The 11,662-nt window shown below is 41.0% G+C and overlaps 1 non-coding gene across 1 annotated transcript; it reads left to right on the top strand.

Moving 5' to 3' along the window:
- The first annotated feature begins 8,206 nt into the window (after positions 1-8,206).
- On the top strand, positions 8,207-8,314 carry LOC130952130 (small nucleolar RNA R71). Its single transcript, XR_009074311.1, has one exon. It is a non-coding gene; the product is annotated as a small nucleolar RNA R71 (small nucleolar RNA).
- The last annotated feature ends 3,348 nt before the right edge of the window (positions 8,315-11,662 follow it).

Here is an 11,662-nt window from a genome sequence, read left to right as displayed (position 1 = left end):
GGCAATTAATGTTAAAATTAATGTAGACATTAAACCCTCGCATGTTTCCAAAGCGCCGATATAAAAGCGCGCGCTTTTAAAAAGAAAAACGTTCTACATTCAAAAGCTTATACAAAAGGAATCGACAAAATGCTTGAGTTCGGCTTCACTAAAGAAGGACCGAAGTCAAGGACTCAACCTCAAAAAGAAGACCGAGCTCAAGCAGGGGCACTATTCATAGCCTGGGTCGAGCTATCCGACCTGGGATGATTGAAGATAAAGTGACCGACCTCCTCTGGTCAGAGTATCCGACCTCTTTTCAAAGAGGTCGACCAAATCGATAGGAAAGCCCAATAAAGGGCCCAAATAGAGGAACACGACCCAAATCCTAAGGCAGCCCAAGCCTATAGAGATAAAGGCGGTTCCATGGAAGATACGCTGACCTTAACCCAAAGATAAAGATAAGATAAGATAACTAACTTATCTTATCCAAAAGGTCACATCTCACCATTATAAATACACTGGAGCACCCAGGTATAACTCATACTCTGATTCTACTCAATACTTGCTTAATACCCTTGCTAACTTAAGCATCGGAGTCCCTTGCAGGTACCCCCCACCCTCCGGGGACGAAGGATCAGCACCACCACCAAGTCCAACTAGTCGGACACACCAGCTCCAGCCGCTGTATACCTGCCGGACACGTCGGCTCCGACCAACACAGAAGGTCTCGTCCGAGATCGACCTACAGCTTCAGGTGACCCTCGGAACAGCACCCAATTCACAGATGCAGGCTTCAGAAAACTAGTAGCCGACTTGAATATAAAACACCAGTTCACCTCCGTCGAACATCCCCAAGCCAATGGACAAGCCGAAGCGGCCAACAAAGTCATATTGGCCGGGCTGAAATGGAGACTGCAAGAAGCAAAGGGAGCTTGGGCCGAGGAACTTCCACAAGCCCTATGGGCGTATCGAACAACTCCACATTCTACTACGAACGAATCATCATTTCGATTAGCATACGGAGTGGAGGCAATGATTCCAATAGAAGTCGAGGAAGGGTCTCCCCGAGTAGTCCAATACAATGAACAAACCAACTCTCAACTTCAAAGAGAAGAGCTCGACCTACTTCCGGAAATCCAAGAAAGAGCTCGGATCAGAGAAGAAGCACCAAAGTGGCGATTGGCTTCCAGGTATAATCAAAAGGTAGTGCCAAGAGGTTTTGCTGAGAATGATCTCATCTTAATCCGAAATGATATTGGAACAACTCGACCTGGAGAAGGAAAGATGGCAGCCAACTGGAAAGGACCCTACCGAGTCACAGAAGTACTTGAAAAAGGCTACTACAGACTGTCCGAACTCGAGGGACGAGGACTCCGCAGATCATGGCACGCCTGTAACCTAAGAAGGTACTATAGCTAGGACAGGTAAAAGATCTCATCACAAGATGCACTCTTTTTCCTGAAAAGGTTTTTTAATGAGGCGTCAAGATTGAGATTTAATCCGACTTAAGGGTACGGAAAACTCCCGCATGTATATATTTGCACTTTCTTTGAATAAAATACATTTCAGATATTCTACAAATTCCCAAGACGCATTAATCTGAAGCATTCATCGTCCGATTATAAAGCAACGGGTCGAACAGAAAGTGAAGAACATATTCACTATACGATCTCGATAGGAATGATCGACCGACAAAGGTGAAAACACGATTCACCTAAAGGTCGATTAAACCAGGACAGAAACCACCATCTACAAATCGGCAAAGATGAACACAGAATAATGCAAGAAGTTATCAAAAGTGATCCCAAAAAGAACCTAACAAGGTCTTATGGATTGCTATATAATAACTTAAAAAGACTGGCCGACACTAAAAGGTTGGACCAAGTCAACCCAAGTTATCAGTAAATCCCTGGAAAGAGGTCTGGCCAACCCTATTAAAGAAGAATTGCTATAACTTAGAAGAGACCAACCTAACGAAGTCGGTCTCCTACAAGACAAGTTGTAAAAGTAATCCCTGAAAGAGACCTAACAAAGGTCCAAGAAAGAGGATTACAAAAACAACTTAGAAGAGATCGACCTAATGAAGTCGGTCTCCTACAAGACAAGTTGTAAAAGTAATCCCTGAAAGAGACCTAACAAAGGTCCAAGAAAGAGGATTACAAAAACAACTTAGAAGAGATCGACCTAACGAAGTCGGTCTCCTACAAAACAAGTTGTAAAAGTAATCCCTGAAAGAGACTTAACAAAGGTCCAAGAAAGAGGATTGCAAAAACAACTTAGAAGAGATCGACCTAACGAAGTCGATCCCCTACAAGACAAGTTGTAAAAGTAATCCCTGAAAGAGACGTAACAAAGGTCCAAGAAAGAGGATTACAAAAGCAACTTAGAAGAAATCGACCTAACGAAGTCGGTCTCCTACAAAACAAGATAATCCCTGAAAGAGACCTGAACAAGGTCCAAAAAAGACGATTATCAAAAAACTCAACAGAGTCCGGTATGATGAAGTCGGCCCGAAAAAGATAAAGTTACAAAAGGTAAAACCTCAAAAGAGATCTTAACAAGATCTAAGAAAAAATGATCACCTAGTAACGAAACGGGGACCGACATGAAGAAGTCGGACTAAAGCTACAAAAAGTTATAAAAAGTAATCCCAAGGGGTTGCTCGAAAAGATCAATTGAGAAGATCAACCAACAGAGGGGAGATAATTCGACCCGATAGACCTTGACCTCGCCACAAAAGCGATCAAAAGAGGATGGATAAAAAACAACTCTGAAAATTCCAGGTAAATGATAAAGAAAGCTGCAAGCAAGCATATCGTAGTTATCATAAAACAAAGACTCAACAGGCCGCTTGAAGCCAACCCCAAGAGCCAGAGAAACCATTTTATTTTTCAAAATAAAGTTGCTAAAAATAGCAACTGGAGTATCAACAGTCAACAAAGCATCATTTACAAAAAAGAGTTCAAAGCCCACAAACGGGGCTATTTACACAAATACTTAAAAAAAAGGAGGTCAACCAAGATCTGGAGCCTTCCCAGCAGCATCAGCATGGGGAGAAGGAGGGCAAGTCTGAATAGGCACAGCATTTACAGTTCCATCATCCTGGTTCAGAATCTGGCAATCTGGATCAAACGTAACGGGAGGAACCGAGGAGGTCGATACTTTAAGAGAAGGCATTGGGGGAGGGTCAGCATCATCATCATCCTGGTCATTAGGGACAATCTTACCATCCCTCACAACATTGTCCAGGCTGACGAGAGTTAAGTCGGCATCAAGAGCAACAATCCGGAACTGCTCCATCAGGTTCTCAGAGGCGGCAGCGTAGTGACCCTGAAGCTCGGCATAATTAACCCGAGCAGTTTCCAAATCATCTCGGAGATGCATTAATTCCCTATAAGCTGAGACATAGCTATCCTTGTGCTTCAGTGCCATGTCCTCAGCCAACTTCAAAGAAGCAGCCAAGGCAATAGAGCTGGCCTTCTCACCCTCCAGCTCCTTCTCTACCTTCGTCAACTTCACCTCTAACTCATCCTTCAGACCCTTGATCCGATCAAATTCTGATTTGGCGTCCTCCATGAAGGATTTTGTGGCATGAATCGGGATCCCCTGAACTGCTCGGAAAATAGCCGCACCCATATGAGCCATTTTCACACTACTTTTGGTGATAAAATCCAGATGCTGAAGAAGAGACACGTCGTCCATAGAAAGCCCACCATAGGGGGTAATTTGCTGGGCAACAAACTCGATAGCATCAAAATCCGGGGCATCCAGGTTAAAGGGCTCGGATGTTTTTTGCTTTTTTAAAGGAGGAGCACCAGAAGTAACGGCAGAAGTTTGTGGAGGATCGACCTGAAAAAACCGAGGAGTAGGAATTGCTTTCCTCGGCCCGGGAGAACTCGGCACAGGAGGCTTCACTGGAACCTGAGAAGATCCCTCTCCAGCCACTTTAGCCGAGATGTTCAGAGCAGCAGTTGCCTTCTTTGCCCTTTTAAAGGCCTTCATGGAGTCATTGTTCTTTGACATCTCTGTAAATACAGAATCAGCCACAGCAAAGAGTTACAGTCACAATAAGAGGAAGAAAAAATAAGAAACAAGTGTAAAAACAAGTAAGACAAGTACCCAAAACGGCCCGAACCAAGGACGAGTCATTCAAAAACCTTTTTGTATCAAGATGGGGTGGTGCCCCCCATAGATCCTCAAGAACAACAACAAAGGCACGCTCAACATCATCAAGCATCTCCCAAGTATAGCGAGACACTCTCACATCCCTCTGCCACTCTAGAGGGAAAGAAGGCTCATCATTTTTATCAAGAAAAAAGGGGCGGGCCCCTTTGACAGCACGAACCTTAAAGAAGTAATTCTTGAAGTCTTTAAAGGACTCATCATACATAGCAAAAACTTTATGGTCCTGGGCGGACCTGAAAGAAACCCAGGAAGCTTTCTTTTTTGAAGAACCGCCAGGCTTGGCGGAAACAAACAAATAAAGGAAAAGAGTCTGAGAGGGTGTTACATCTAATTCTCGGCAGCGAAGCTGAAAAATTTTAATGAAACCCCAGGAATTTGGGTGAAGCTGGGATGGGGCAATATTAGACGACCACAATAGGCCGGTCTCAAAAGCAGTAAAAGGAAAAGTAACGTTCAACTAACTGAAGAAGTATTCATAGGCATAGAAGAAGGGACGCTCCCTCTCAATGGAAGTCGGAAAACAAACTCTCTCATCAGAATCAGGAGCAAAAAGCTCGTAATCCTCCTCACGGGCACTGTTACCACAAATCCTATGGCGCCTCCTCAGCTCTGTGCAAAATTCAGCATCCACAACAGAGACACACAACAAAACAAGGGAGTCCAGCCAATCGGACATCCCCTTGGGAACTCTAGAAGACATCTCTACAATGTTATTGCGAGAAGACATGAGGCCAACTAATCCTACAAGTAAGAAAAGAAGATGGGATTACTAAAAACATCTCGGACAAGGGAGAAAACAACTCAACACGACACAGGCGAACGCACAGAAAAGGAAAACCCCAAGACTCAAACCAAAGTCCTGGGGCATCCTTTGAAGGCAATAATAAAGCAAGGTTTCTAGGAAAAATCTCTTTCTCGCATTCCAGCACCTCTCAAAGCAAGAAAAGAAGGCTTCAAACAGCAAGCATTTTCATCAAAGTAAAAAAGCCATCAAAAACATTGCCATAAGTCTAAATCAGTAAAAACCATCCCCAAACATCAAACACACCAAGCAGAGACCATCAAAGATGCAACCTTTTTCAAGAGCAGACAAAAGCAACCTTCAGATAAAATGAGGAACAGACGCAGACAGCAGTATCAGAACAGAAACAACAAAGAACATGCAAAGCCCTAAAAAGCATCAAGCAAAAGCAAAAAGGATCATGCAGAAGATGGAGAAACTCCCAAAAAGCACATTTCAACAAATCTAGGGCATAATAGAAATAGAAAGATCCAAACTTTCTCAAAAAGGGAGGATCAAAATCAAAACTCATCACAAAGCCAAAAACAAAGAAAAAGCACGAAATGGGACTAATCTGGAGACGAAAGAAGCTTCGAGAAAAGAAAAAACAGAGGTGCAAGAATGAAAGTTGCCTCGAAAATCGCCAAGCGATGCCGCAACGCAAGGAAGCAGAAGCACAAGCGAAAGACAGAGAGCAAAGAGAGCAGAGAAAGAAGTTGCGAAGAGGTTACAAGGAAAGCAAAAGAAGAGAAACCGTTTCTAAGTTTTCAAAATTAAAAACAAAAAAGAAACGGGTAATTAATGCTAAGAGTTAAACCCTCGCACGTTCCCAAAAAAAGCGTTGATATAAAAGCGCGCACTTGCAGAGGAAACATTCTACATTCAAAAGCTGCTACAAAGGAATCGACAAAATGCTTGAGTTCGGCTTCACCAAAGAAGGACCGAAGTCCAGGACTCGACCTCAACAAAAAGACCGAGCTCAAGCAGGGGCACTGTTCATACCCTGGGTCGAGTTGTCCGACCCGGGATGTTCGACAAAGACAAAGTGACCGACCTGTTCAGGTCAGGATAATCCGACCTTTCCTTAAAGAGCTCGGCCAAGTTACAGGAAAGCCCAAAGAAGGGCCCAAATAGAGGAGCAGGCTCCAAATCCAAAGGCAGCCCAAGCCTATGGAGAGAAGGGTGGTTCCCTTGTAGATAAGCTGACTCCACCCAAAAGATAAGATACGATAAGATAAAGATAACTAACTTATCTTATCTAAAGAAGGTCACTCTACGCCATCATAAATACACTGGAGCACCCAGGTATAACTCATACTCTGATTCTACTCAATTCCTATTTAATACCCTTGCTAACTTAAGCATCGGAGTCCCTTGCAGGTACCCCCCACCCTTCGGTGACAAGGGATCAGCAGTGCAGTCAGTCCAATAATTCGGACACGATAGCTCCGACCGTCTTCCACCAGCCAGACACGTTAGCACCGACCAGTACAGAAGATCTCGTCCGAGATCGACCTCCAGTTTCAGGTAACCCTCGGAACACCTCCCAATAAGCGCTTCTTTAATGTCAATAGCTTGACAGTGGGCTCTCATGGAGCCTCACAGGTGATCAAGTCAATGTTGTAGACTCCCAACACCAAACTTAGAGTTTGGCTGTGGCCTTCCAACACCAAACTTAGAGTTTGATTGTGGGGGCTCTGTTTGACTCTGTACTGAGAGAAGCTTTTCATGCTTCCTCTCCATTGTTAAAGAAGAACACCCTTGGGTCTTAAACACAAGGTAGTCCCCATTCAATTGAAGGACTAATTCTTCTCTGTTAACATCTATCACTGCTCCTGCTGTGGCTAGGAAAGGTCTTCCAAGGATGATGCATTCATCCTCCTCCTTCCTAGTGTCTAAGATTATGAAATCAGCAGGGATGTAAAGGCCTTCAACCTTTACCAACACGTCCTCTACCAATACATAAGCTTGTCTTACTGACTTGTCTGCCATTTGCAATGAGAATATGGCAGGCTGTACCTCAATGATCCCCAGCTTCTCTATTACAGAGAGTAGCATAAGATTTATGCCTGACCCTAGGTCACACAGAGCCTTCTCAAAGGTCATGGTGCCTATGGTATAGGGTATTAAGAATTTGCCAGGATCTTGTCTCTTTTGAGGTAAAGTTTGCTGAATTCAAGTATCTAGTTCATTAATGAGCAAGGGAGGTTCACCTTCCCAAGTCTCATTACCAAACAGTTTGGCATTCAACTTCATGATGGCTCCTAGATATTGAGCGACTTGCTCTCCAGTTACATCTTCATCCTCTTCAGAGGAAGAATAGTTTTCAGAGCTCATAAATGGCAGAAGGAGGTTTAATGGAATCTCTATGGTCTTTATATGAGCCTTAGATTCCTTTAGGTCCTCAATAGGGAACTCCTTCTTGCTTGAGAGACGTCCCATGAGGTCTTCCTCATTGGGATTCACGTCCTCTACTTCCTCCCTAGGTTCGGCCATGTTGATTATGTCAATGGCCTTGCACTCTCTTTTTGGATTCTCTTCAGTGTTACTTGGGAGAGTACTAGGAGGGGTTTCAGTGATTTTCTTACTCAGCTGGCCCACTTGTGCCTCTAAATTTCTTATGGAGGACCTTGTTTCACTCATGAAACTTAAAGTGGCCTTAGATAGATCAGAGACCAAGTTTGCTAAATTAGAAGTGCTCTGCTCAGAATTCTCTGTCTGTTGCTGAGAAGATGATGGAAAAGGCTTGCTATTGCTGAGCCTATTTCTTCGACCATTATTAAAGCCTTGTTGAGGCTTTTGTTGATCCTTCCATGAGAAATTTAGATGATTTCTCCATGAAGAATTATAGGTGTTTCCATAAGGTTCACCCATGTAATTTACTTCTGCCATTCTAGGGTTTTCAGGATCATAAGCTTCTTCTTCAGAAGATGCCTCTTTAATACTGTTGGATGCATTTTGCCATCCATTTAGACTTTGAGAAATCATGTTGACTTGCTGAGTCAACATTTTGTTTTGAGCCAATATGGCATTCAGAGCATCAATTTTAAGAACTCCCTTCCTTTGAGGCGTCCCATTACTCGTGGAATTCCTCTCAGAAGTATACATGAATTGGTTATTTGCAACCATGTCAATGAGTTCTTGAGCTTCTGCAGGCGTTTTCTTTAGGTGAATGGATCCACCTGCAGAATGGTCCAGTTATATCTTAGAGAATTCAGATAGACCATAATAGAATATATCCAAAATGGTCCACTCAGAAAGCATGTTAGAAGGACACCTTTTGGTCATCTGCTTGTATCTTTCCCAAGCTTCATAGAGGGATTCACCATCTTTTTGTTTGAAGGTCTGAACATCCACTCTAAGCTTGCTCAGCTTTTGAGGAGGAAAGAACTTAGCCAAGAAGGCCGCGACCAGCTTATCCCAGGAGTCCATGCTATCTTTAGGTTGTGAATCCAACCACGTTCTAGCCCTGTCTCTCACAGCAAAAGGGAAAAGCATGAGCCTGTAGACTTCAAGATCTACTCCATTAGTCTTAACAGTCTCACAGATCTGCAATAACTCAGTTAAAAACTGGTAGGGATCTTCTGATGGAAATCCATGAAACTTGCAGTTCTGTTGCAGTAGAGCAACTAGTTGAGGTTTTAGCTCAAAGTTATTTGTTCGAATAGTAGCGATTGAGATGCTTCTTCTATCAAACTTGGAAGTAGGTGTAGTATAATTACCAAGCATCCTCCTTGCATTATTATTTTCGGCTACCATCTCCTCTTCTTTTTCGAAAATTTCTGTAAGGTTGTCTCTGGATTATTGTAATTTAGCTTCTCTTAGTTTTCTCTTCAGAGTCCTTTCAGGTTCAGGATCTGCCTCAACAAAAATGTTCTTGTCCTTGCTCCTGCTCATATGAAAAAGAAAAGAACAGAAAATAATAATAGGGATCCTCTTTACCACATTAGAGAGATTCCTTTATGTTAGTAGAAGAAGAAGGGAATAGAAGAAGGAAAAGATAAGAATCCAAACACAAGGGTGAAGATAGGTTTAGATTCTTGAGATGAAGAGAAGTGTTAGTAAATAAATAAATAAATAGAAGGAGATGAAAGGGAGAGAATTCGAAAATTAATTTTGAAAAAGAGTTAGTGATTTTCGAAAATTAGAGAGAGGAAAGTAATTAGGTGGTTTTGAAAAAGAGATAAGATATAGTTAAAACAAACAAAAAGTCAACTAGTTAGTTGAAAAAGATTTGAAATTTAATTTAAAAAGATAAGAAGTTGGAAGATATTTTGAAATCAAATTTTTGAAAAAGATAAAATTTTGAAAAAGATATGATAGAAAAGATATTTTTGAAAAAGAATTTAATTTTTAAAATTAAAATTTAATTACTTGACTAACAAGAAACTAAAAGATATGATTCTAGAATTTAAAGATTGAACATTTCTTAACAAGAAAGTAACAAACTTCAAATTTTTGAATCAATCACATTAATTGTTAGTAAAATTTTCAAAATTTTGAAATAAAGATAAGAAAAAGATTTGATTTTTGAAAAAGATTTTGAAAAGATAAGATTTTTAAATTTGAAAATTTGACTTGACTTGTAGGAAATAGCTAAGTTTTAAAAATTTTTGACTAAGTCAACTTAAACTTTCGAAATTTTGAGAGAAAAAAGGAAAAAGATATTTTTTTTATTTTTAAATTTTTAATGATGAGAGAGAAAAACACAATTATGTCCCAAAACATGAAAATTTTGGATCAAAACACATGATGCATGCAAGAACACTATGAATGTCAAGATGAACACCAAGAACACTTTGAAGATCATGATGAACATCAAGAACATATTTTTGAAAAATTTTTTATGCAAAGAAAACATGCAAGACACCAAACTTAGAAATCTTTAATGCTTAGACATTATGAATGCAAAAATGCACATGAAAAACAACAAAAGACACAAAACAAGAAAACATCAAGATCAAACAAGAAGACTTACCAAGAACAACTTGAAGATCATGAAGAACACCATGCATGAATTTTCGAAAAATACATAAAATTTTTTTTTGAAAATAGGGATAAATTTTTTTAAAAATTTTTGAAAAGAAAATTACCTAATCTGAGCAACAAGATAAACCGTCAGTTGTCCAAACTCAAACAATCCCCAGCAACGGCGCCAAAAACTTGGTAGGCAAAATTGTGATTCTGATGATGGCATTCATGTTCGTTCTCTCCCTGGTAATGGCGCCAAAACTTGGTGCATGATACCATGGTTCAAACATAACTTCACAACTTCGCGCAACTAACCAGCAAGTGCACTGGGTCATCCAAGTAATAAATCTTACGTGAGTAAGGGTCGATCCCACAGAGATTGTTGGTATGAAGCAAGCTATGGTCATCTTGTAAATCTCAGTTAGCCAGATAATAATTGGTTATGGAGTTTTCGAATAATAATAATAAATAACTAGAAAATAAAGATAGAAATACTTATGTAAATCATTGGTGGGAATTTCAGTTAGGCGATTGAAGATGCTGTGGTCCTTTTGAATCTTTGCTTTCCTACTACCTTCATCCAATCCTTTTTACTCCTTTCCATGGCAAGCTGTATGTAGGGCATCACCGTTGTCAATGGCTACATTCCATCCTCTCAGTGAAAATGGTCCAAATGCTCTGTCACAGCACGACTAATCATCTGTCGGTTCTCGATCATGTTGGAATAGAATCCATTGATTCTTTTGCGTTTGTCATCACGCCCAACAATTGCGAGTTTGAAGCTCGTCACAGTCATTCAATCCCTGAATCCTACTCAGAATACCACAGACAAGGTATAGACTTTTCAGATTCTCATGAATGCCGCCATCAATTCTAGCTTATACCACGAAGATTCTGATTAAGGAATCCAAGAGATATGCGCCCGGTCTAAGGTAGAACGGAAGTGGTTGTCAGTCACGCGTTCATATGTGAGAATGATGATGATTGTCACAGATCATCACATTCGTCATAGTGAAGTGCAACAAATATCTTAGAACAGGAATAAACTGAATTGAATAGAAAATAGTAGTAATTGCATTAAAACTTGAGGTACAGCAGAGCTCCACACCCTTAATCTATGGTGTGTAGAAACTCCACCGTTGAAAATACATAAGTGATTAAGGTCCAGGCATGGCCGAATGGCTAGCCCCCAAAACGTGATCACAGGATCAAAAATACAATCCAGGATCCAGGATGTGGTCAAAAGACGTCTAATACAATAATAAAATGTCCTATTTATACTAGACTAGCTACTAGGGTTTACAAAAGTAAGTAATTGATGTAGAAATCCACTTTCGGGGCCAACTTGGTGTGTGCTTGGGCTGAGCTTGAGCTTTACACGTGCAGAGGCTTCTCTTGGAGTTGAACACTAAGTTGTAACGTGTTTTTGGCGTTCAACTCTGGTTCGTGACGTGTTTCTGGCGTTTGACTCCAGAATGCAACATGGAGCTGGCGTTGAGCGCCAGTTTGCATTGTTTAATCTGGAATAAAGTATGGACTCTTATATATTGCTGGAAAGCTCTGGATGTATGCTTTTCAACACCGTTAAGAGCGTGCCATTTGGAGTTCTGTAGCTCCAGAAAATCCATTTCGAGTGCAGGGATGTTAGAATTCAACAACATCAGCAGTCCTTTGTCAGCCTTTTATCAGAGTTTTGTTCAGGTCCCTCAATTTCAGCCAGAAATTACCTGAAATCACAGAAAA

Source organism: Arachis stenosperma, chromosome 9, assembly GCF_014773155.1.
Source record: "Arachis stenosperma cultivar V10309 chromosome 9, arast.V10309.gnm1.PFL2, whole genome shotgun sequence".
In the NCBI taxonomy this organism is placed as follows: domain Eukaryota; kingdom Viridiplantae; phylum Streptophyta; class Magnoliopsida; order Fabales; family Fabaceae; genus Arachis; species Arachis stenosperma.
Note: the sequence above shows the minus strand (reverse complement) of the source record. Positions and strands in the feature narration are given on the sequence as shown.